This window comes from Anabrus simplex, chromosome 6, assembly GCF_040414725.1.
Source record: "Anabrus simplex isolate iqAnaSimp1 chromosome 6, ASM4041472v1, whole genome shotgun sequence".
Classification (NCBI taxonomy): domain Eukaryota; kingdom Metazoa; phylum Arthropoda; class Insecta; order Orthoptera; family Tettigoniidae; genus Anabrus; species Anabrus simplex.
Genome location: NC_090270.1, coordinates 350,661,637 through 350,676,799, shown reverse-complemented (window position 1 = coordinate 350,676,799; position 15,163 = coordinate 350,661,637). Strand labels below are relative to the sequence as shown.

General features: G+C 37.6%; 1 protein-coding gene across 3 annotated transcripts in view; it reads right to left on the bottom strand.

The window, feature by feature from the left end:
• Positions 1-15,163, bottom strand: part of LOC136875820 (zinc finger protein OZF-like) — an 80,764-nt gene that overhangs the window by 29,801 nt on the left and 35,800 nt on the right. The gene's annotated exons all lie outside the window — the stretch shown is intronic.

Sequence of the window (15,163 nt, the reverse complement as noted above, 5' to 3'; positions counted from 1 at the left end):
CACTCAAACTTATTCGTGTACTAATGTCCAGCTCGGAACATACCACTTATTTTGCACAAGACTATCCTCATTCTTCCGTATTGAAAGTCTATTAAAACAGAAACAATAAAACTTTTGTATCCCCCTATTCAATACATTTTTGGATACAAAAGTTTTATTGTTTCTTGTTTAACATACCACTTAGTCAAGCAGCTCGTCTCCTTTTCTCCTAAGTCTTCCCAACCCAAACCTTTGCAACATTTTTGTAATGTTGCTCTTTTGTTGGAAATTGCTCAGAACAAAGCGAGGGTCCCTTACACTCAAACGAAACTCTAGTTGGGGTCTTACCAGAGACTTGTATGCTCTCCCCTTTACATCCCTACAACAACCCCTAAGTACCCTCAAAACCATGTGCAGTGATCTGTATCTTTTATTTACAATCCCATTCATGTGAGTACCCCGATGAAGATCTTTTCTTATATTAACACCTACTCTCATCGAAAAAAGCATAGACACCCGAGTTAATTCGTTAATAAAAGGTTTATCCTCCGTTGCACATACAATCAAGCTGCACAAAAATTTAGGCTATTTTATTCTATCTTCAATTATGTGGAGCAGAAATGTTTATCGTACCCAGTTCAAATTTTAACAAAGGGTGAACAAAAGAAGTGCCAGTATTTTCCATTTCCAATGGAGCATTCAATTTAAAAATTCATAACATTAAAAGTATTGATCTGATCATTACCAAACTTCAATATGTCTTAAAGTAGCTTATTGTTAGTCGATATAGCAAGTTTTTATTTGATCTAATGTTTGTGAAAAAAAGTAGTAATTAATTTGTGAAACAAACTTTTCTCATCACTGAGTGATCATAGCTGTAAATATTTTGGCTTGTTATGAAACTCGTGAGAATGTCAAGCTAAAATGAAAATGGCTTTTTGCCTGCACGTAATTCTTGATTTTATATTGATTTATATTTAATTCGTTGCTTGTGTGAGAAGAAAGCAGCCTACTGGCCGGCGAGAACAATACACGTGGTCGTGGAAACCCTAGCGATGTTGCTGTACAGAAAGTGGGTGTTTGTTGTTTGAAACCTTTATTAGACTAGGGCTTGATAGAATTACGTAGTATATCTCGTATTTCGCCGTAAGTTCCGCCTTAGTTCATTAGTGATGCACTTTGCAGAATTAAGGGGAAACTTTCTTTCCTTAGAAGTAAAGAAGAAGTCATTGTTTCTTCAAAACATCTCATTTCTAAGTGAAAAACGAGAATCACAGGCAAAATGAAAGATACTTCACTGGTCGATTCTGAAAGAAGTGTGAACGTTGCGTGTTTATCCCTCATCATTGGATTTTTTCAGGCAGGAAAAGTTAAGCTCCTACAGTGCGGCAAAAAATTCTTTATTCTTTGTCAGATTCCTTAGCGAAAGAGTGGGTTGTATTTCCTGTACAAAGCACCCGGATTCGATCATTGACCAGGTCGTGCTAATTTATCTTCACTTGGGGCTTATTTGACATGTCAATGGAAATACGAGGATGCGTTCAACTTGTGAAATGTTTTGTATTAAAGTTCCGGGTGGTGGTGGGGGGAACTACCACTCTTTGTAATCTAGCATGTTATTTCACCTCACAACAACACATTCATTACAAAGTAGCTCTATATCACTCAAAGCTGATAGAGGGCAGTGAGAGATCAACTGACGCAGCAAATAGGCCAACTGGGCAACAATGATCAGCCTATACATAGCTTTCTCCCCTCAAGACCACTCAAACATAAATCAATAAACAATTAACAATTGCATGCAGGCAAAAAACTGTATTAAATTTTAGCCTGACATTCTCATGAGCTTCATAACGAGCCAAATTTTTTACGGCTATGATCATGCAGTACTGAGAAAGTGTTATTTCACAAAATTTCCAACAACCCTTTTCACAAATATTAGATGAAGTAAAAGCTTGGTATAAGTTACTTAACCCATTCACGTACCATTTATTTTCATTACTTTACATGATATGATCACCATCACTGAAAAAGCATGCTTTACAGCAACACTATTTATGTCACCAGTTGCGATGTATTACTTACGTGATTAGAAGACTTTGGTGTGGCAGCAGTTGTAGGCCTAAAATTCAGTGACATACTTGCTGGCAAAACAGCACTTTGTTCAACCCTATCAGTGTGCACATCACTGTCACACGAATTACTTTCACTACTTTCATTGCCACTAAATTATTTGTTGGTTATTTCTATATCCGTGACACTCTCTTCTAAAAATTCCCTTATAATCACTTTGTCACTCAACTTGAAGGCAGCCATGATTTTGCTTGTGATGAGGTTGCTAAGATACAGGTCATTCTTTCCACGGAATAACTGCACAGGAGTGTTTATCGAATACATCAATGAAATAAAACAGTGCTTCCATCTGTCAAGAAGTTACCTTACTAATATCAAATCCTTTAACATAGGAAACCGGCTAGGAGCGGGTCTGGAAATAAACACTACGTGTGGACGGAGAGATCCGTCTTTGTACCGGAGTGCGGTCGAAAGCCGGGGTGGAGAGATCCGTCTTTGTACAGGAATGGGTTAAAACATATACAAGTTTGGCAATGATCACATCAATACCTTTAATTTTGTGAATTTTTTAATTGAGTGCTTTGGTGGAAATGTAAAAAAATCCGGGCACTTTTTCTGCATTCGAATTTTAACTCAGTATGATAAAAATTTCCAGTCCACATAATTAAATATACAATAAAATAATCTAAATTTTGGTTTAGCTCATTTGTATGTGGATAAAGGATAAACTTTTTATTAAATTATTAATTCGGGTCTCTATACTTTTTCGCATTACAGTAGGTACTTACAGTGATCCCCATAAGGAACTTTCACCCCATCAGTGGAGTAATTAAAACTGAGCGGACTTTTCCTTTTTGTGAAACTCACAACCTGACTTTTAACCCCGTTTATCAACATACCATTGCCTACTGTCCACCTCACAACATTATCGAGGTCACTTTGCAGTTGCTCACAATCTTGTAACTTATTTATTACTCTATAGAGAATAACATCATCAACTCGCACTGTGTAACTAGCAAGCCCTGTAAGAACCTCACTGAAATGTGAATTAGTGATTAGTCTCGTCCCTCTCTAGCGTTGTAAACATTACTTCATTTCACAGAACAGAAGCTTTTGATGTTTCACTATTCTTACTTATTGAGATAACATTCAGATATGCTTATTAAATGAGTAAATAACAACACAGAACAAAGCAAAATGACTTAAAAAAGAATTAAATGTAATGTATTGCTGAAAATGACTCACATTTCTGTAACGAGTGAACCATAATCAATGTGAGACTCTGGTTATCTTTTACTAAAAAGCAATGCAAAGCTGCGACCATCCTACAAAACAGAGAGCACCAGTTTGACGGCCGATATCGTCAAGGCAGAGTCAAACCAAACAAAGGTGTTGTTGTGTTCAAGATGGCAGATAAAGCCACTTTCTCACATAAAGGTGGGTGTAAACTCCAAATAACTCAAGGTCAAGGAACATGAACAGAAGAAAACGTCTGATATGCCACTGGTAAGAAACAAACATTTCCATATTACACATTTCTATGGCCGTTTCCTCAAAAACTTTTCCAATCTGTCAGTTCCTTTGTATTTGTTGAAGAGGAAAATTTGACATTTTGTGTGGGGTGAAGCTCAAGATACTGCCTTCAATCAGCTGAAGACCACTTTGTGCGAGGCTCCTATTCTGCACAGCCTTGATTTCTCAAAGCAGTTTGGTCTATAGTGCAGTGCATAGAGAATGATAAGCTGGCACCTATTGCCTACTCCAGTAAGCTTCTCCATGGAGCCAAATTAAAGCACTCCATTTATGAGAAAGCATGCTAGCTGAGGTCTTAGGAGTGGAAAAATTTCACACATACCTTGAACACCGTCATTTTTTTGGGTCCATACCGATAATGAAGCACTTTCTCGGATGTCAGTTAACGTAAAGAATTTAGGACATACTGCGTGATGGATTCTGCATCTATCAGCATACAAATTCACAGTGGTACATGCATGTGGGAAAAAATATTGTGGCTGATGGCCTATCACGCATGTTTGAAGGACAGCCTATTACTTCACACACTGCTGATGCGATACCTCCAGAGGAAGGTACTATCTCACTCCTTCAACATTGTCCTTGTTCTTCCGCCAACCTACAAGAACATCAGAGGAATGATGCAGATTGTGTAAACTTGATGAAGAAAGTTTCGGAAAGGCCTGGAGAAAAGCCCGGGTTCCTAATAAATTCTGATGTATTAGTGCATTGTAGGGCTCATAATAAGGCCCCTAAGATGTTTCCTCTGGTGCCACTAAGACATTTGTTAATGCAGTATTTCCATGAATCCATCCTCGGAGGACATCTAGGACAATTCAAAACTCTTCACAAAATGTCCGAAACTTCTGGTGGCCAAAGATGAAATATAACATTCAAAATTACGTTTGCAGCTGTGACCAATGTCAGATGAGTAAACTAGCTCAGAATTCTTTAGTTGGCTCGCATATCCCCTAATTCACAGCCAAATCAGGATGAAAGATTCCACCGTAACCTAAGGTCATGTTCGAGTGCCTTTCATCGTGCTAGCCAGAATGAATGGGGCGAGAATACCATTTCTTCAATCTGGCAATCCAAGAAGCTAACCTGTGTATCCCAGCTGAATTATTTTTTGGGAGGAATATCACTGACCCACTGAACCTCAGATGGAATATCGATTATCACTCGCAGCCTTCCAGGAGAGTTGATATACATTGCAAGACGAGAGAAGCTGTTGACCATTTAAGAAAAGGCCCGCGAAAATGTTGCTCCCAGATACAATACAAAACGCCGAGGGTTTGCTTTTACAGTAGAATTAGTGACCAGGTAGTTGTGAAGCTATTCACCATTAGTTCCATGAAGGGTGGAATATGTAAGAAGCTTAGCTCCAGATGGTCCTCTCCTAAACATATTGTGAATTTCCTTACACCTGTCACCTTGGAGCTCCAAGATTTATCTACTTCCAGGATGAGTAAGGCAAGGGTTTCTTTGGTAGAAAGGCACCATCCTCGTGTTGTGTAGAATTGATGTCATGTACTGACCCGTGCCCAACACCATGAAGTTTTGTAACTCTTAAATTCCCACTCTCTCACCCAATCATCTTATCCGTAACGTTTCTCTTATCCTTGTGTAATTTTTATGTTGTAGGTTCTATTTGTTTGTTTTCTGTTACAGTGTGTTGACAGTTCCCAATGTTCTGTTATTAATAATTTCCCAGAGGAAACTTATTACACTGTAGAGATTTACTGGCACATGAAATAGCTCCTGTGGGACTAAATTCCGGCAACTCGGCGTCTCCAAAAACCATCAAAGTAGTAAGTGGGACGTAAAAGCAAATAACATTATTATTACTTATACTGTAGTGATACCTGGAAATGAAGATGGCTATCTGGATGCCTCAACCATGCCAAATACTCATACACTTCTGATGCAAAGGAAGTGAAGACTGCGCATTCCTATCTCGGACTTCATCATAAGTGAGGTGACGTGAAATAGTGTCATACAGACAGCCGTTCTCGAAATTCACCTCTAACAGCAAAGACATTATACCTTGGATCATATGCAAATACTCTGAGAAAGCAAATATCTAACATACTTGAGCATGTAACATACCGTATAATCTCAAACACCATCTGCACATTTTCCCCCAAAGTATTGGTTCTACATTTTGGGTGTGGATCGTATTCAAGCCGTTCATTCTCATAAATATTTACTACATTTTTATGGAGTATAGAAATAAATCTGAATACACTTACCGTACTCAATATACCACATGTAAATGGCCTTATTGTGTTTTTGTTGCATTCTAAAAAACAAGATAGATTTTTCTCAATTTGGTTACAGTGGCATGTAAACGTGAAATGTAAGGTAATGAAGTATGGTAAATCAAAGAATATGGGTAAATGTGTGGTAAATATGAAACCCGCTGCTGCGGATGCTTGATCTTCATTTGTTTCACAAGTGTTGCCGGCATACTGGGTGCGCAAATAGCCGATCTCGTGGGACATCGTACTTTGCGAGGGTCGAGACTGTTGGTTACGGAAGTCTACCTCGCTCACATTCGAGTTCTGCATGTGTCCCGTGAAAGTTATGTCTCGATAGTAAGCGATGGATTCAAAATGGCGTCTGCGGTCATTTACTGTGCGTGAGAAATATAAAGTTGTAAGCGAACCTGAAATGTCGAGCCGTTGGCAGAGAGTACGATATTGTATCATGAATGGTGGAAGAAAGAAAAGGTTCTAAAAAGTAACGGCAATTACAGAGCGTTCCGTGGGCAGAGTGCAGTGTTTCTGGAAATTGAAGACAAATTTGTGATAGAAAAACGTTAGTTAGGATATGGTGTTTCTAGTGAAATGTGTCAATTGAAAGCACTAGAGATCTCAAAAGAACTCAAAACAAAGGGTTTTACTGCAAGCCGCGCATGGATCCGAAACTTTTATCGGAAAAAGGGATTGTGCATTCGGAGACGTACGTCTATTTCACATCGTCTACCTGGAGCGAATGAAGAAAAATTACCATCCTTTCAGTGTCACATTATTCATTTGAGTAAGCAAAATTGTTATTTGCTGTCACAAATTGGGAATGCTGACCAGACACCTACCTATTTTGAAATGCCATTGGAAAATACAGTAGATACAAAGGGTTCTAAAAGTGTAAAATTCAGAAGAGGAGGTAATAAAAAGCGATTGCACGGTAATGTTGTGCGTATTAGCGGATGGAGCCAAACTCTCTCCACATGTGGTTCTGAAAGGGAAAACACTTCCGAAAGGAAACTTGCCGTCCAGTGTTATTGTTAGAACACAAGTCCGGTTGGATGGACAGTGCGTTATTTGAGGACTGGGTGAAGTGCGTTTGGCAACGTCGTCTGGGAACTTTGTTAAAAAATGAAACATGCTTGTGTTGGACAGTTACCGAGGACATACAACTGATGCTGTAAAAGATATGATGACGAAAGTAAAAACCGATCTTGCGATAATTCCTGGATGACTCACTTCTATTCTACAGCCATTGGTTATGTGCATGAACCAGCTTTTCAAAACTGCAATGAAACAGTTGTACACTGTCTGATGGTGACCACGCGTTAACACCAACCGGACGAGTGAAGAGGCCTGAAGTGGGACTAATATGCAGCTGGATCAAGACCACATGGGCGCGCATACTCAACGATCTAGCCCAAAAGGTTTAAGAAATGTGGAATTTCAAACTCAGTGGATGGTAGACAGGATGACTATTTGTAGAAAGATGCCAGCGAAGAAAGTTCCTATGGTGATACTTCAGACGATGACTGTGAATTGTGAATGATCTGAGTATTGGGCAGATTTTATTTACGATTTTATTAATTGTAAGCTGTTTGAATTTATATTTGTGGCATTTTTGAAGAAAATTACATAGGTATGTAAGTTATTTGACTTTTATTTTTTCTGTATTTTGCCATCTCAAATTTAGGGTTACATAAAATCAGCTTCATGGTCCGTATTGCACTTCAATAGATTCACAACTAAGTATTCATTTATTTTCCACCTAGTCGACACAATGATTGGATCATAAATGAATTCTCAGTTGTGAATCAAATTTAGGGTATTGCAAGCTGTCCACTTCATGGCCGTATCGATGAGTTTGATCAACAAATTCATCTAAAAAGCCACCTAATCGATACTTTATTTCTTTTGCCTTTGGCAAACTTAAAAATACATTAACAAACACAGTACATGTTTCGACCACTTAGTGGTCATCTTCAGCTGTATATAAAAAATCTTAGATGATAACATTTAAAAGCAAGCACACTGGATCTTAAAACTATATCCCATGGGAATCCAAAAACTATTGTTCTAGATGCTTTAAATGAATTGGAAGATGGCGGGGGGGGGGGGGGGGTTGGTGGTAAGGAGATTTATGTGAATGATACTTAAATTACAGTATCGTTTACAATTGTGTTTAAAAAACTTGAATGATGAAAAGCATATTTAAAATATTTAAAAGCGTCTATGGTAAAATTCTTTTTGATAAAATTAGGAGGCGTGAACAAAAAGTTTGTGTTTGTAATAATCTTCAGGCATTTGTGCGAAAATAGTAACTTAATTAAAATTCGCGTCTGTGGTGCTGTTAAACACTTTGTTTTTAATAAACATACTTTAAAATATTCTAAAGTGTCTATGGTAAGGCACTTGTTGACGATACTTTTGTCATTATAAACAAAGAACTCAATGACAGTCAAAGTATTCTAAATACTTTGAATACTTTAGACCCAAACATTAAATTTACAGCGGAAGAAGAAGAAGAAGGTACACTCAATTTTCTAGATATTCAAACAATTCGGATAAACAACCATTTCCAGTTTAAAATACACAGAAAACCCACTTTTACACCGACTACTCTTAAAAGCGATTCTTTACATCCCACTTCACAAAAGAAATCCGCCTACTACAGTTTCGTCAACAGGGCCTTTGAAATCCAGTTAACAGATTCGGACAGAAAGAAGGAACTATCTTTCATTCGTCAACAATCCTTACATAACGGTTTCAGTTTGAAATTCATTAACAAAATCATTACTAAGTGCAAATATCAACAACAAATTAAACTAAAGCAACAATCGGAGAAAGCAAAGAAATACGTCAAATTCACCTTTAATAACCCGAGGATTTATGAAATCACGAATTTGTTTAAGAAGCACAATACCAAAATAGCTTTCTCAACCAACAATACAAAACACAGATTTTTTAATCACAATAAAGTCAATAAACTTAAAGATGACGAATTTCAGGAATCTGGCATTTACAGATTGACATGTACCCAGTGCAAAAAAACATACGTGGGGCAATCTGGGAGAGCTTTTTAATTAGATATCAGGAACATGTTAATGCAGAGAAATACAGAAGATACTCTGCTATGGGAGCTCATATGAAAGAAGCAAATCACAATTTCACTAACATCAGACAAGATCTCCAAATTATCAGTACGATTAATAAAGGAAGTTTAATGAATAACCTAGAAAACATCCACATTACTCTCGATAAACTAGAGAACAGGGAACGGAATCTAAACGAAACGAACGAAAAAAAACCCCTATACGAACAATTCAGTAAATACGTGGAAATGGTAAACAGGAAACAAACAAGACAAACAAATGAAATACTCGAACACGACGTCACTGAAACACAACCAGTAATCCCTCCCCCTTCACAAGACGTACTAGATGACGACACAACTCTACTTCCCCTTTCTCCGGAATATTCCACGAACAATCAGACCATGTCACACCGCTATCACACTAGGTCGTGCACGAAGGCAGTTCTCCAAGGCAACGCGGATTAAACATTTGCCAGATAAGGTAAGTCAAGGCCACGCAACCTCGAATACAAATATCTTCCCGCTGTCTATTTAGAATTCGGAGCTTTTTACTTTTATCATATGTTATATTTTAATATATTACGATCTCCTGCTGGTTACAGATCGCAAGGCAAGCTGCCTGAATCAGATCGCCATTTTGTATAACAGAAGCCACCACAGGGTTTTAACAAGTTAAACGACTAACACAATTTCTTTTATCACATTCCGAAGAGCAATTCTCGGAAGTTAAACAGTCAACACGGCCCTTTAACCACAAGAATATCACTAAAGGAAGTTATTAAATATAAACAATAAATACCTGAAGACTGGTGCATCTGACATGAACTTTCATTCAAGCACAAGTGTTTTTGAATAAGTGCCTTACCATAGACACTTCATATGCTTCAGTATATCATGATTCCCACCACCACCAACTGATAAATCAAACCTAAATATAGTACATAATGTGAACGTTGATCCCTTCCTGGATTCACCCAAGCACGGAAATTCTTCGCTATAAGCACATTTAAACACTGCATCATATTTCCTTTTTGCAATATTTTAAATAAGTTTTTCATCATTCAAGTTTTTTAAACACAATTGTAAACGATACTGTAATTTAAGTATCATTCACATAAATCTCCTTACCCCCAACCCCTCCCCCGTCTTCCAATTCATTTAAAGCATCTAGAACAATAGTTTTTGGATTCCTATGGGATATAGTTTAAAGATCCAATGTGCTTGCTTTTAAATGTTATCATCTAAGATTTTTTATATACAGCTGAAGATGACCACTAAGTGGTCGAAACATGTACTGTGTTTGTTAATGTATTTTTAAGTTTGCCAAAGGCAAAAGAAATAAAGTTGTTGATCAAATTTAGGGTGTGGGTCTTATTCGGTGCCGGGTGGTTTTTGGGATTATAAGGTATGTGCACATATTTATAATTTCTATGTATCCCAGGTCTGGGGTTACACTTATGTATATCCTTGTTCACTCGGTTTTTCTATTGTATCTCAACATGAAATTTCATCTGCCTGATCAACAAACCAAATTTCATGTGCAGCGGAAGGGAATCTGAGCCAAGAAACATCTCCTTAACATTTAACCATTTTAAGATAGGTAACTTGAAGGATCCACCTTTTCAATACAAATAAATATTATAATGGTTAAGTTCCAACATGTTTACTTGGTACTAGTTTCAATGCTATTTAGCATCATCTTCAGCCAAAATGTGAGAAATAAGCTCAGGTACATACATACATACAAACATATACATTACACAAAACATTATAGCATTATGATTAAATAAGGATAAAAAGAGAAATAAAATAGTGAATGGATATTCAGTCACAAGTTCAGAACTTGGCAGTCATCATCAAAACAACCCATGAAGGGTGAATTAAAATTGTACAAACACGAGTTAGGACTCAACAAACATAATCTTTTCAAAATACATATAACATTTTAAAACTGAACTTAAACAGTCCAAGATTTGAATTTGTAGTCACTTTTCCGTAAATGATGTCACTTATTAAATAAGAGTATAGTAAACATTTTCTTCAGCTTTTGACAGAAATACAACATTCAATTTGCGTAAGATGTTCCTCTGTGAGCTTGAAGTTAGTTTTATGTCATGGCTCTGCTGTTGTCTGTCGTCTATCGTTTTTATGTTGCAATGTAACGTGTAAGGTGGACACCAAGCTTCTGAACCCCAACACTAGCTGCTTCCCTGACCTAAGCTTATCCATCACGCTCAGTTCCTCTTCATCACGCATCACAGCTTTGCCGGCTCAGGTGATTGTCACTCAGTCTTGGCCCAAGCTATCTTTTTCTTCACTATTTCAACTTTTATAAATATCTCCTTTTTACACTGCAGGTCCCACACTGAACTGCAAACATCATAGGAACCTTGGTTCAAAAGACTGGTCTCCACCTTACACGTTACGTTGCAACATAAAAACGATAGACGACAGACAACAGCACAGCCATGACGTAATACTAACTTCAAAACACTCAGAGGAACATATAATGGATTTTAAATTCTTTGATACGGCACATGAAGTATTTCATTGTTCTGTCTAAAGTATTTACGATATTTGAATAGACTTCAAATCTCATAAATACAACAAAATACTTTATGTGCTGCATCAAATAATTTAAAATCCATTACAGCAAAGATGATAAAGGAATTGCTAGATTCATTGGCATGACAAATTTTTTTAGAAAGTTTGCCCCTAATTATGTGGAAATTGCTGCTCCATTGAATACCTTACGAACGAAAGATGTTAAATTTGTGTGGGATCGACCTCAACAAAGAGCCATTGAGTCCTTGAAAAACACTCTTAGCAGTCCTCCGATGCCTGCAATTCCTGATTTCAATAAGAAGTTTATCATTCAAATGGATACTTCTAGGAAGGCTAGTGAGGGAGTCTGAAATGGGTAGAAGACCTATTGCCTATGTGTCTAGATCTCTTCCTCCTCTGGAAAGGAGGTACTCAATCTATGAACTGGAATGTATAGCAGTACTATTCTCATTAGAGAAATTCCGTGTTTATGTTGAGAATGTAAACTTCATTTTAGAAATCGACAATGAGGCTCTTTCGTGGGTTCTTAGAAGGCCCAAAAGAACTGGAAGGTCGACGAGATGGGCTCTGAGAATTTCTGCCTTCAATTTTAACGTTCACTACATTCGTGGATCTGAAAATGTAATTGCTGATGGGCTTAGTGATTGATGGAGAGGAGTTTTCTGAAAATTCTGAAAGAAATTGTATATCCCACGATGGTTTATTAATGGTGAATTCTATTTTGACTAATCTTCCCACGTTGTATCAGGATATTGGTCTGCATCAAAAAGATGATCCCAAATTAAAGGGAATTTCAGAAATAATTCATTCTGGTGAAATTATTAAACCATATTCTTATGTGAAGTGTGCGCCCTGTTGTTAATCCCGTCATGATAAAAGGATAAAGATTGTTGTACCGAAAATTTTAATTCCTGCCATCTTCCAATATTATCACGATGGTCCTGTAGGTGGACACTTCGGTAATTTCAAAACGAGGTTGAAAATTAGAGAGTTCTTTATCTGGAAAAACATAGACCGAGATATCAAGTCCACGGTTAAATCTTGCAAAACTTGCGCTATTAGTAAACCTAGCCTAAACAACTGTGTGGGATTGTTGTCATCGACACAAGCTTCCAGACTGATGGAGCGACTGTTTATAGATCATGTGGGACCTCTTCCGCGTTCTGTTCGTGGGAATACTCACGCATTGGTATGCATTGATGCATTTACCAGGTTCTGTTGGATCTTTCCAACCAGGTCTACTAATACACAATCTACTATTTCCTGTTTGAATTCTATCTTCGCCTCTTTTGGAACACCTAAGGTTTTGGTCTCAGATAATGCTAGTGGGTTTAGTAGCCACTTGTTCAGGAAGTATTTATTCCATTTGTGCATTTCACATGTGATAACAACTCCCTATTATCCTAACCCATCGTATTCAGAGAGAATTAATAGAAATTTGAAATCAGCACTGATAGCAATCACTCCAAGTGGGATACATGTCTACACTGGTTGTCCTGTGCCTTCAATTCTGCAACCCACGAGTCCCATGGTAAGACCCCCATGGAACTGATGTTCAGTTTTGTTCCATTTTCACCTCTATCAAACCTCCTTCGTACTGAGGAATTGCTACCTGAGGTGTCTACTCCCCGTGATGTCTGGAAGGTGTGGGACAAAACCAAAGCAAAGTTAGCTGTGTCATATGAAAAGGTACGAAAAACTATGACAAGGGGTGAAAACCCACTACGTTAAGTGTTGGAGATCTGGTCTATAAATTTTCCTCTAAATTAGCTCCCAGATTCCAGGGACCTTGTACTATTTTACAGTATTTAAGATCGGTATCTATGCTCATCAGTGACCCTATTGCCAAAAGGATACGGAGAGTGCATCTATCCCAACTGAAAGCTGCTTGATGTGTTACGTGTCATTCTGTTGGGTTTTGATGTAAAAGTTTTAGTGGGATTATTAACGGTAATCAGCCTGCTGATAAGCTTGATAGAGCTTGATGATGGAAGTATGGAACTTGTCCTGTAGGTATGAATATGGAGAATCTGTGAACCTGTGTAACTATTTTTTGGGTGGTTCTTATTTTGGGTGACGTCGTCTGGGATCTCCTTGAAGTAGCGAAGCATTAGAAAAACTGTGACTGGTGATCTTATGATGTTAATATGATGTGCAGACATATTGCATATATGGTCACACATTTGCATATTGCTATGGAATCAACATATCAGTGAGTGAATTACTGTTAATTTCCCTAAATTATTATAATTATTAATTCTGGATATGTGTGAATTTATTTGGTGAGCTGTTATGGTAAATGATTTAAATCTTGAGAACGCATGTGATTCTCTGTTTGGTAATGTGTCTGGAGCATAGTGATTCAGTGGAGTGCACGATGGATGTCTGTATGGGAATCTTACGGTGATTAAATTTTCGCTGCTCTGTTGCTATTGATGTGGTAAATGCCCAGAATTTTTTTAAATAATGTATAACTCACCTATATTGTGCCTGTTTATTGTAGTGTAGTGACGTGGAGGTTATGTATATATAATACCTGATTTTCTAACACTAGTTATATTCAGAGATGTTTATACCCTTAATTAATGGATGGTATCCTGAAAATCTTCAAGCAGATCGATTCTCCTACAGTTACAATCCAATTGCAAAATGCTCTTGATTCACTGCCACGTTGGTGTACTACATGGCGTCTTAAACCTCATCCCTCCAAGTGTTCCACCATTTCATTCACACTTCGTAAATCCCCTGTTCTATAAGGATATCATCTACTGAACCAATCGATTGCTCTTGTTGACAACAAAAAAGACTTAGGAGTGCATTTTGACAGTAAATTGTTATTTGTCTCGCACATAAACGGGGTTACCTCACGTGCTATGTCACTCCTCGGTTTACTCTACAGGTTTTCTGACATCACAGACGTAAATGCCCTCTGAGCATTCTACGTTTCCTGTATCTTACATATTGTTGAATACGCCTCTCCAGTCTGGTCCATTTCTGCTTCTTCAAACCCCTGCCACCTTGACCGTGTATAATCTTTTTTCTGTGCTATCGTCAGAGCCAGGGTCCCTGCATGTCGGAACCTAAGCACTATCCAAGTGCTTGGGAAACTGAACCTCAAGACTCTTTCTGCTCGGAGAAAAGTAGCCAACCTAAAGCTGCTATACAAAGCAGCTAATGGTCTATTTAGGTCTCCTGATTTAGTTTCCTTATTTCCCCTCCACGTCCCATCCCGTAGTACCAGAATGAAGACTCTATTCCATATTCCTTACTCCCGGCTTTTTCTCTCAGCCAAAGGTCCCTTTCTATACGTATCCAGCAACGTTTAATACATTATCTATCAACAAGAACCTGGACATCTTCCTTCCTTCTGTCATGATATTTCGAATATAACTTAATTTTCCTCCTTGTTCTTTCTAGTTCTGCTCCTGTATTTACTGTATTTATGTAATCATAATACTATAACATTTTGTGTAATGTATATGTTTGTATGTATGTACCGGAGCTTATTTCTCACATTTTGGCTGAAGATGATGCTAAATAGCATAGAAACTAGTACCAAGTAAACATGTTGGAACTTAACCATTATAATATTTATTGGTATTGAAAAGGTGGATCCTTCAAGTTACCTACCTAACTCAATAGGGATATAAAATGAAAGTCTTAACCATCTGTTCTGTATTTACGGTGGTCT